At 41.7% G+C, this 11,214-nt stretch overlaps 1 pseudogene across 1 annotated transcript; it reads left to right on the top strand.

The window, feature by feature from the left end:
* On the top strand, window positions 1-1,048 carry LOC307070328 (forkhead box protein D2-like; annotated as a pseudogene). The gene has a single exon. The product of its transcript is annotated as a forkhead box protein D2-like (transcript).
* The last annotated feature ends 10,166 nt before the right edge of the window (window positions 1,049-11,214 follow it).

Below are 11,214 nucleotides of genomic sequence, written 5' to 3'. Positions count from 1 at the left end.
ATGACCCTGGACAACATGGAGGAGAAGGACTTTGGCGCGGTAGAACACACAAAGGCAAGGAATGAAAAAAACAAGGATTATTCACTGCTGGAGGAAGACGGGGATGGCTTGGAGCAAAGCGCTGCGTCCTCCTTAACTCCAAAGTGTCTCGCGGAGCAGAGTTTGGCACAGAAGACTCACGCGAGCTCAGGCAGCACCGCGGCTCCGCTGAAGCCACCGTATTCATACATTGCTCTTATTACCATGGCAATTCTTCAAAGCCCCAAAAAACGACTCACCCTGAGTGAAATATGTGATTTTATAAGTAATCGGTTTGCATACTATCGGGAAAAGTTCCCTGCGTGGCAAAACTCAATTCGTCACAACTTGTCTCTAAACGACTGCTTTGTCAAAATGCCTAGGGAGCCCGGGAATCCAGGAAAGGGGAATTATTGGACGCTGGATCCGATGTCCGCCGATATGTTTGAAAATGGAAGTTTTCTTCGGAGGAGAAAGCGTTTCAAGCGGCCACTCTTCTACGTGGGCGCGCCGAAGGACACCAGGTGCTCTGCGCACGAGCGCAGCCCCGGGTTCTCCGTGTACGGAGCGCGCGGGGGAGCCGCTGGTCTGCAAGTGCCCAGACTAGAACTCTACCAGGATATGACCATCGAAAGTCGTCGAAGTTTCCTCACAAGTCCCAATGGTGGTCCTCCAGTGGGCAGCATTGTCCCGGCGCTCTCCTCACTTTTCTCCAGAACATCGGGCAACCCAAAGACGTTTCATCCTTCGTTTGATCCCTTTGATCCGGCGCTCGTCTCCCGTTTTCCGCCGTTTGGCCCGAGTTCCTTCCTCGTGCCTCCGGTCGCACTGCACGGGATGTTGCAACCGTATCCTCCCGGGGGCCTCCAGTCCGAGTATCACAAACTAAGCTCTCTCTCCGGCCTCGGCCTTACCAATAAACTCTTGAAACACCTTGGGAATTAATCTGACAGCGAGGCTTCTTCATTGTGGTTAAAGAAAGCTACGTTGTCTTTTTTTAATGTTGAAATGTGTAGAGTTGTATATTCAAGCCTGGACCATTTTTTTTAATAGGCCTATATTTGTATAGCCCGAATTGAACGTCTCATTCACAAAACAATTTATCATTTATTTAAACATTATCCGGGATTATTTATGTTTTTATTATTTACACCCTGATACATTTATATTTTAACATTTTATAGCAGTCCTTATAATAGGCTTACATAAATGCATATGCATATAGGCCTAACATACATAAACCTCTCTCTATATAGGCATATATATATATGTATATATGTATATTTATATCCTATATATATATGTTGTACTAAAAATAATATTTGTTTATTTAAATGATCAATTTCACATTAAATTGAGCAAGATAATCTTTCGGTTTCTTACAGAAACAAATCTAGGCTGCATAATACTATCAATGTATAATATATCGATTTATTTCTGACGTTGCCTCATCCTCACACTAATCAAAAATAGGTCTGCTAAAAATGCTTAAAACATGTTCCAAACACCAGTTTGCAAACTTTTATCGGCGACATTTTAAACCATGAGCCCTGTTTAAAATAAAAAGTCATAATTTTGTTATATTCCAGCCCACGTTATTAAGTTTATTGTCTTTCACTTTAAATGTCAGTGATTTGATGGATGGGCTGTTTGAGACATCATGTGTACACAAGTGCACTCCATGTGGTCTCTTTATTCACTCATTCATTGCACGCGTGTTTGTAAATGCATCAACATGTGTTTGCAACAAGGAGTTCTTTAACCGAAAGAGTTAGTCTTGCTTCATTTTTCACTTGTTTGGATAATGTTTTGACTTAAAACAAATTCCACCTATAGAGCTCGGCTGAGTTGCTACATGGGTAGGCCTATTAACTATATGAAATATAGGACGAACCTGTTGGCATTTGGTTCTGATTTTATAAATAACTTCATATCCTAATGAATAGGCCTACATGACCTCAATTCTTGGGCGTATCACCTTTTGGGTTAGTGACAATGATTGTGATATCTAAGCTAATACATTAATTTGAACTAATAGTCATAGTCTGAAGAAAGGAGAACAATATCTCAATATTGTGACTGACAAGAATATTTAGCCTGCAACCCCTAACCCCTGTGTTTGACTTGATGACCCCCACCTAAATGTCAAGTGGATGACAGCTATTAAACAGCAGCGCAACTCAAGATGTAGCATTAGCTAATCATTTAGCAATGTGTCCAGATAGACAATAACAGAGAGAGAGAGAGAGAGAGATTTGAAATATTTATTTGAACGACTCACTGGTCAGCAGACTTTTTAAAGCATTAAAAAAGCCAATATCAAATTTTGTGCATTTTGATCAGCATATATATGTTTAGAGCATTTGTAAAAGTTTGTACAGTTCGCAGTGTGTACTTTTTTTTAGTCCAGTACATCTGTCATAAAGCCCAGTGTGTCGGTCCACGTGCTGTACATCCGAAACACGTTGAGCAAGGCAAGGCACTATGAAATGAAACCTTGAGGAGTAAATAGAAGCAGATCTGGACGAAGGACAACAGGATTTTGTAGGCTACAGTATACCCAGACTTAGAGATATTCTTTGAAGTGGCAGCAGCATTTGGTTCTATTTATTTTTTTATTATTTTCCTTTTCCTGTACAACTTCATTCCGCAAACTTTTCTGGCAGAGCTGCGGTGAAGACCTATCCAAGACATGACTGCTGGACATTAATCTGGACACACACACACACACACACACACACACACACACACACACACACACACACACTCACAGATTTCCATATACATTTGTCAGTCATCCAAAGCATTTATTGACGAAACCATATTCAATAACTTTTCATATGGGACAATGCATCTGTTTTTTTTTTTCTATTTATGCCTATATAAAGGCCTATAAACGACCACACGCAGATTTTGGTATAAGGTCATACTCAACCTGTTATTAAGTCTTGTTAAACGGACCATTTTCTGTCATCACTGTAAAAAGTTGAGGGCCAACTTACCTCAAACATTTTACGCACAACTAATTGGTATCGTTGTGTTAATGGTCTTGCAACAAAGCCAGTTCTATTTCCAAGTCACTCATGCATTTCAATTAGAAACATATGGCATTTTTCGTCACAGTAACCTCAAACACCATAGGCCTATACGTAACATAATCGGAACTTGGGAACACACAACGCAAAACAAAACGGTAAAATCCTACTGTTAAATCTTTATCGGTCGTAATGTAGACCTCACAGGTTTACAAAAATGTTGCAGATATTCTAGCATAAATCTGAAAAAATACATTTATTTTGCACACCAAAAAATAAGAGGTTCAGAGCTTGTTAATACAATTAGGCCTATTGATAATGACAAATAGTATAATAGCTTTAGTTTATCACCTCAGTCATAAAGCGCAGCATTTGATATCATTTTAATGTTCTGAAAAAGTTTATGTGTGGCCGATTTTTTGTTTTTCTGAAAAGCACACATTCTGGAAAGATTCAAGATTCAATACTTTAATTTCCATACAAGGTAAGTTGTTAGGAATTTATCGCAGTTTGCTCTACAATACAAAAGTCAAGACAACCACCGCACAAAAAATAGGAAGCCAAAGAGCTAAAGGCACAAAAATACAGACATAAGACATAGTACATACATCATTCATTCGTTCATGGCTCGTCCCTACATAGCCAAGAGTCTAAAGTGGCAAGTGACTTTAGTGGAAGGTCACCTAAAGTGCAGGTTTTAGCTACAATTCCAAAAGTGCAACTGTAGCAGGATGAAAAATAAAAAATATAATACTGCGGCAAAGCGGCATGAATACAGTTTAAAACATATTGCTAAAAACACACACAAGCACACACACACACACACACACACACACACACACACACACACACACACACACACACACACACACACAAAGTCTCAGTAGTTATGAATGCTTTCATGCATACTGTGAGCCTTAGCAGTGATAATAGCCATTCAGTGGTCCAGTTGGTGTGCTGGAAGTGTCGCATTGAGGGGAAGGTATTGCTGTTTCTTAAGCCCTAATACTTGGTGCTGCACTGTAAAACAAATTTAGATATGAATACAAATACTAGCAAATACCCCATTCAACTTTATAAGTCTTTGTTCTCTATAATGTTCATAATAATAATAATGACAACACCAATAGGAATATATATATAATAATAATAATAATAATAATAATAATAATAATAATAATAATAATAATAATACAAATCATATTATTGTTATTTTAATGAATAGCATACTTTGCCTTAGACACCGAAACTCATGTTTAATGTGTGTGTGTGTGTGTGTGTGTGTGTGTGTGTTTATTAAGAGTGGAGGGGGTGGGGTCCTTGGCTTTAGAAACATTGTTTCTCTAAACCTTTATTTTTTGGTGGCACTAGTGTGAATGCTTTCCACTTGCACGCTCGCACCCTTTTTACCATAAAAAATAACTAAAATTATGGCATTCATGTACTTCAGGAGAGTATTGAAACATAATCTAGTGTAACGCTGAGTTACTTCATATCCAGTGGCTCATAAATATCAGGGTTAGTTCTCTTTCCGCTACTCATCCCCCCATGCTCTGCCATCCAACACACCAGCTCTACTCTGTGGCCCCCGCTAGAACCAATAAAGAGCTTGTCTAACAGGTGCTGCAGACCCAAGACAGACCCCAGGACAGATCCCGGGACAGATCCCGGGACAAAGAGAAGGATGAGGAAGAGGGGGGAAGTGAGAGAGATTTAGTCTGTGATATACAGATTTGATATGTTCCTTCTTTTTTTTTTTTTACAATGTATAGAGAAGAGAAAAAAGAGAAGGCAGAGAGAATAGGGGAAGAGAGAAAGATTAAATATCTGATGTATCTGGCATCATGCTCAGTTTTTTTTACAGCCGTTTAATTGATGTCAGAAGTGTTGACTCAGCAGAAACTGGATGGGACTGGCTTTGTTTCTCAAAGGAAATCCTTGGGAAAAGTGCAAGGAAAGCGCTTTGAAAACAGTACTGGTTGAAAGCCATGCATTGATGTCTCTCTGTTCTGTTTGTTAATGTACTGTGGATACTCCAGCTACTAGTGCCAAACATGGCCATTATGCATGAGCCAATAGAAGGATTGGGTATGGGTGCAGAGGAGGCAAAGGCCACTGTTTTGCAGCCAAACGTGAACCACCTCTCCACCCACTCTGACCCTTTTGCTGGCTCTGGATGGGGGCTTTGGCCATGGAGAGGCATGGTGCAGAGGGTTGGCTGGTTGCTGCATGGGGCTGTGAGCTGTGTTGAGCCCTCATGCAGTCAAGGACCACCCTGCTTCACTCTGCTCTCATAAAACACACATGCACACTTTGGCTTTGTTCTCCTTTAATGCTCACCTGCATGCATGCATATGTGCCAACACACACACAAACACATATCATACCATACTGTACTATATCCTACGTACTATATTACACCGTACTATATCATACCGTACTATATGATAGCGTACTATATTATACCGTCCTATATCATACCGTACTATATGATAAAAAAAATACTATACAGTATTTGATGGGTGACAACAGCTAAAGAGGTCGATGTGGGCTGCCAGAGGGTTACTGGTTTAATCCTGTGGATGAATAGGAGGTTGTAACTGTAGAGCACTACCAGTTATATATCCCCACACTGCATCATATCACATCCCTATCACAACCATCTCTCCTTCTACTATTTATAAATGACCATCCTGCATCATATCACATCCCTCACACAACATAGATGCCGATGATCTATCTCCTTCCCTCATTTTATGAGTAGGATTATCCAAGCTTCTCTTCCTTTCAGAAGTTATAGTAGGAGAGGGTGGCACTTCCCCTGGTATCAATCTCTTCTCTTGCATCTCCCAACCGGCCCGCTTAGGAACGGCTCTGCCTCCCTCACTGGTCTCTCATAGTATTTAACCATATCACAGTTCTACCCGGCGGCCAGGTCCGGAAGGTACACAAACCTCAAACTCCCTCCCACAGTCTTGTGTCTGTAATCGTGTACCACCAGCAGCTCAGCATGCTGAGTGGTGTTCCTGCAGAGCGGCCCCTCTTGGGAGGCGGTGGGTGGGCAGAAGAGTTTGAAGCAAACCGGGGGGGCCGTGTGACAGCACGGCGTGGAGCGCCGTCCTCGGGGACCGCACAACGCTCGGATTCACTTGAAGGACAATAGGAGGAGCAACAGGCTGCATGTGCAGGGGAGGGCTCTGCCGTAACAAGCAGAAAGCAGCCAGCCCAGCCCTGGTTGAAAGGCATAGAGGCTGTATGGGTTCCAGCATGTGGTTGCCAGATTTGTAGCAGATTTCCGATCATACAAATACAACCTTTCCTGGAGTGTCTAATGTGTATGTGTGTGTGTGTGTGTTTGGGTCTTTTGGTTGGCGGCAATGCTCGGCGGTCTGTTTTGTGTCTTTACGTGTGTGTGTGTGTGTGTGTGTGTGTGTGTGTGTGTGTGTGTGTGTATAAGAGAGCACCACCCAACGATTGTGATAACTTGATTCTCACTATTTCTTCAGGTAATTCATTATAGGAATCACTGACTCTTATTTAATCCGGTTTTACACTGCTATCTATATATGAGTTTCTAAGTCGGTTTGTACATCTTGCTAGGATGTTCTGATGTACCCCCACAGTTAGTAGACACAATCAAGAAAAACCCACAACCCTGCACACAAACACTAATCCACCCAAACTGGCAGTTCTTGCTGTATTCCAAAATGCACATGATTACACAGCAAGGCAAACATTCTAAGAGAGAGCTCAGCAAACTTTCCTTTTCAATTGACGCTCTTTTATGTGTTGTGTGCGTGTGTGTGTGTGTGTGTGTGTGTGTGTGTGTGTGTGTGTGTGTGTGTGTGTGTGTGTGTGAGTGTGTGTGTGTGTGAATGTGTGTGTGTGTGTGAGCGATTGGTCTCCTGCCAGGATATTCAGCCTTAGCAAGAACGACAGCTTAGCAGTGCCAAGCTAGGTCACCTCTAATCACTTCCAACAAGCTAGAGTCAACTCAAATCTCTCTCCGACGTTTCCAGGTGACCCCTTAAAGGGGTCATACTTTGCATGTATTTTTCCACTTGAATAGGTTTACATGCGTTTTTGTTAAAAATACACCTTATTATTCTCACAATGTTCATTGCTGCAGAACTGATTTCACTTTTTTGCCTCCTCCCGAAAAGCCGTCTCTGACTGGTCTGCTGGCCGACTCTCAACGCTTGTCTCCAAAATCTCCCGCCTCCAAGACCCGAGCTGCTGTAAACATTGCCCGTAACAATTGCTTTGGTTCAGCTGTAACTTTTTGAGCCCAAACCGCTCCATAGAAGGAATACAGGGAATTCCCATACAGGGAATCCGGTATTCTCGATACCAGAACCGTACTCCACCGGCCAGCTCTCTAGCTAACTAGCTTTGTTGGAGGGATGGCTGAACTATCCTTGAAGTCAGGGAAGAGAAGAAGTTTTGACATGCTTCAGGCAGTTCAGTGGCTGAGTGGTACTCACTTTTGCGTGGAGTGTGCTCAGCTGAGCTGTGCAGTTTAGCACACCTTGTACATGGATAAAAGAGCTTTGTAACACACACAAAAAAAGGAAATATCTGCAAAAACGTAGTACCCCTTTAAGTTGTGGACCTTTTGACACTTTGACTTTTGACGTGTTAGCGAAGCCTCTCATTATCACGGTTTACGCTCTACAATACTATCTGAGAGACAGAGAGACCAATAATGCTAGAGGTTTTACATGCAAACATGCACACATGCACACAAACCTTAATACACATAAACGCAATCACTTGAGCTCACTAACCCACACAAGCATATTCAAACATATGCACCAACATCGGGCCATTTTATCAGATATTATGAAACCAGGAACTTACAAACCGTTTTCTAACATCTGGGCATGCAATTATAATCCAATACCATTGTAGGAGCCTCATGTTTTTCTTATTAAAGTTTATTAATTTGGCATAAGCTTTCATCCTCGGTTTATAAGCGTCACAACGTCCTGAATGCCAGAGCTTGTTGAGCAAGTTTCCCCCGCTGTTAGCTATGTAAACAGCTATGGACCACAAACATAAACCCGCACACCCATGCAACACACACGCACGCACGCATGCAGGCACACACGCACACACACACACACACACACACAAACACGGACACACACACCCACACACACACACACACACACACACACACACACACACACACACGCACACACACACACACATACCCACACACACACACACACACACACACACACACACACACACACAGACAAAACAGATACGCACAGATACACAGATGCACACGCATTATACACACATGCACGGTACCACATAAAAATCAACACAGACAGATTAACACAAAAAGGACCATGCACACCATGAAACTGCTAGACCTTTCACAAATCGTTAATCAGAGTGTTTAATCAAGAGCAAAATCACGAGAAAAATCTATGCATGTTTCCAATGAATGTGTTTCAAACATTAATTATTAAATAAAAATTTGTTTGCCTTTCTCATCATTTCTGTCTTTTGTCTGTCATAGAGAAAACACAACAATTGGGATATAAATACAGATAGATAGATAGGCTGGATTTATGTACAGATGGATAGACAGACACATAGATATGGATGCATGTATACATAGAGTAATATAGAGATAGGAGAAAGAGAAGTGATGGACGCCGAGAGGAGTGGGTTCAGGCGTGTCTGTGTATAGATTTCACTGGAGCAGCAATATGACGAGAGCGCTTTCATTTCTCTCTCTCCTCCTCCTCCTCCTCCTCCTCCTCCTCCTTCTCTCTAGTTCATAAACCCCAGTGTGCTTTACACCACATCTGGGGACCAGATGTCTATCTTTACTCTTCCCCCCTTTCCTGCTCCCCCCCCCGCTCCTTCACCTGGTTCCAGACCACCCACACTGAAAGCAGAACACTGGTGGCCCACCAGCAGAGAATGTGTGTGTGTGTGTGTGTGTGTGTGTGTGTGTGTGTGTGTGTGTGTGTGTGTGTGTAACAAGGGAGCACTCACTAAATTAAATGTAATAATTAAATATTAAATTATGATTTCAATATATTGTATTTTTAATATATTATATTGTATTATACTTGGGAATGTAATTGACCAAAAGTAATTTGGGTATTATTATTATACATTTTCATTTATTTATTATTATTAGATTTAAAGATTCAACGTTTTATTTCCATTTCCATTATCCATGTCCATTTCTAAAGGCAGATTTATTATTTCCTGTAATTGTTATTTAAATGCTATTCAATTTGGGACTTTCATACCAATAAAGCATTTTAATTTGAATTCCGAAAGAGAGAGTATTAAATCCTATTCAAAAGACACTAGCTTCAATCAATGTCTTCCTTATTGACAATAGGCTTGTTATATAGACTCAGTCTCAATAGAAAAACTTTTGACTCTTCAGAGATTCAGAGTAATCATACATTTTGTGACAAGTTGGTAATCAAGCATTTGTCTCCCTCTAGTGGTACACTGTCACGGCTGATGTCGTACTGCTTCAAAAGCCCTCCTTACAGGCCTTTATCGCAGAGGGGAAAATAGTAGAGACGTAAACAACAACAAAGAGCCTTTATTATGGCTTTTTATGCCAGTGCCCATATTTAACATCATAAGATACACCTGTGTTCGCCCTACCATTAGATATCTTTGGGGAGCTTTGGACAGTGGAGCTGCTGATGATGAGGAATATGAAAGGGTTGGGGGGGGGGGGGGGACTCATGGTGACCTCAGAGTAGATAAACAAACACACCAAACCCATCATTATTATACAACGGCAAAATAAATCACAGAAACAAAAACACGTGCATGCTCACATACAACCCATGCTCACACACACACACAAACACGAACACACAAAGACACACACACACACACGCACAAACACACACACAAAAAACACTCATACGGATACAAACACACATGCACGATTGCACACACACAGACACACACACCCACCCGCCAAAGCTCAACACACACACACACACACACACACACACACACACACACACACACACACACACACACACACCAAAGCTCAAACAGACAGTCAGCCCCCCCCCCCACACACACACACACACACACATACACACACCAACCCATGTTCACACAAACATCCACCAATACTTTCTTTCTTACAAACACACACACAACAACCCACCCAACAAAGGTTTACAGACCTGTGTGTGTGCTGTGTAACATGTAAAATGCATACATGTTACACATAGACTTGCAAATGTGCAAGTCTATATGTGTTTATACTTGGCTGTGTATGTGTGTGTTTGTGTGTGTATGTATGCGTGTGTGTGTCTGTGTGTCTGTGTGTGTGTGTGTCTGTGTGTGCATGTGTGTATGTGTGTGCATGTGTGTGCATGTGTGTATTTGTGTGCATGTGTGTGCTTGTGTGTGTGTACGTGTGCTTGTGTGTGTTGATGCGTGTTACTACAGAGCACCTGTGGCTGTAGTATATATATCCTGTTTTTTGATAGGGACCCTAGGCCTCACCCACAGCCCAATCCTTACCCACCCCCCCCCCTCCCCTCACGACCCCTCTACAGTCCACTCTAACCCGCCTTAACCCTACAGCCGACCAGGATATGTTCAAAGGAAACAGCTGCCCCCAGCATCCGGCGTTCACCCCAGGCCAGGTGCATCCTGGGAACATGTTGCCGTGTGACCAGTGATCCAGCAGCACTGGGCCACCGGGGTGTTTTCTAACGGCAAGCTGAGGGGGAGAGTGCTGATGAACCCTGATCAATGGCATTTGTCAGCTTAATGCTGGCTGTAATAAAAGGTTAGCGTCTGATGCTACTTTTATCTCAAAATGTTTTTTTTTGTCAGACCAATGAAAAGGGCAAATGTAATACCCTGAAATAACATAATATAGTCCAGGATTTGTTTGATAACATTATATAATTTTGTCAATTTTTTATTTGTATTTCTGGAATCTTTTAATAACATGGGACAGTTTTGTTCATCTTTAAACCTCTTTTTTCACACCAGCTTTGCTTATTAAGTCTCCAAAGATATTTGGCTCATCCTAATATTTTCAGCAACAATCTTTGTTTTATTTAACCATAACTAATTTCCCATTCTCTCTGTCATTGCATGATTAAACAGTATCTGACATTGTGTGGACTGTTAG

This window comes from Pollachius pollachius (genome assembly GCF_949987615.1).
Source record: "Pollachius pollachius genome assembly, chromosome: 2".
Classification (NCBI taxonomy): Eukaryota; Metazoa; Chordata; class Actinopteri; order Gadiformes; family Gadidae; genus Pollachius; species Pollachius pollachius.
The sequence above is the reverse complement of the archived record's forward strand: the minus strand, read 5'-3'. Positions and strand labels throughout refer to the sequence as shown.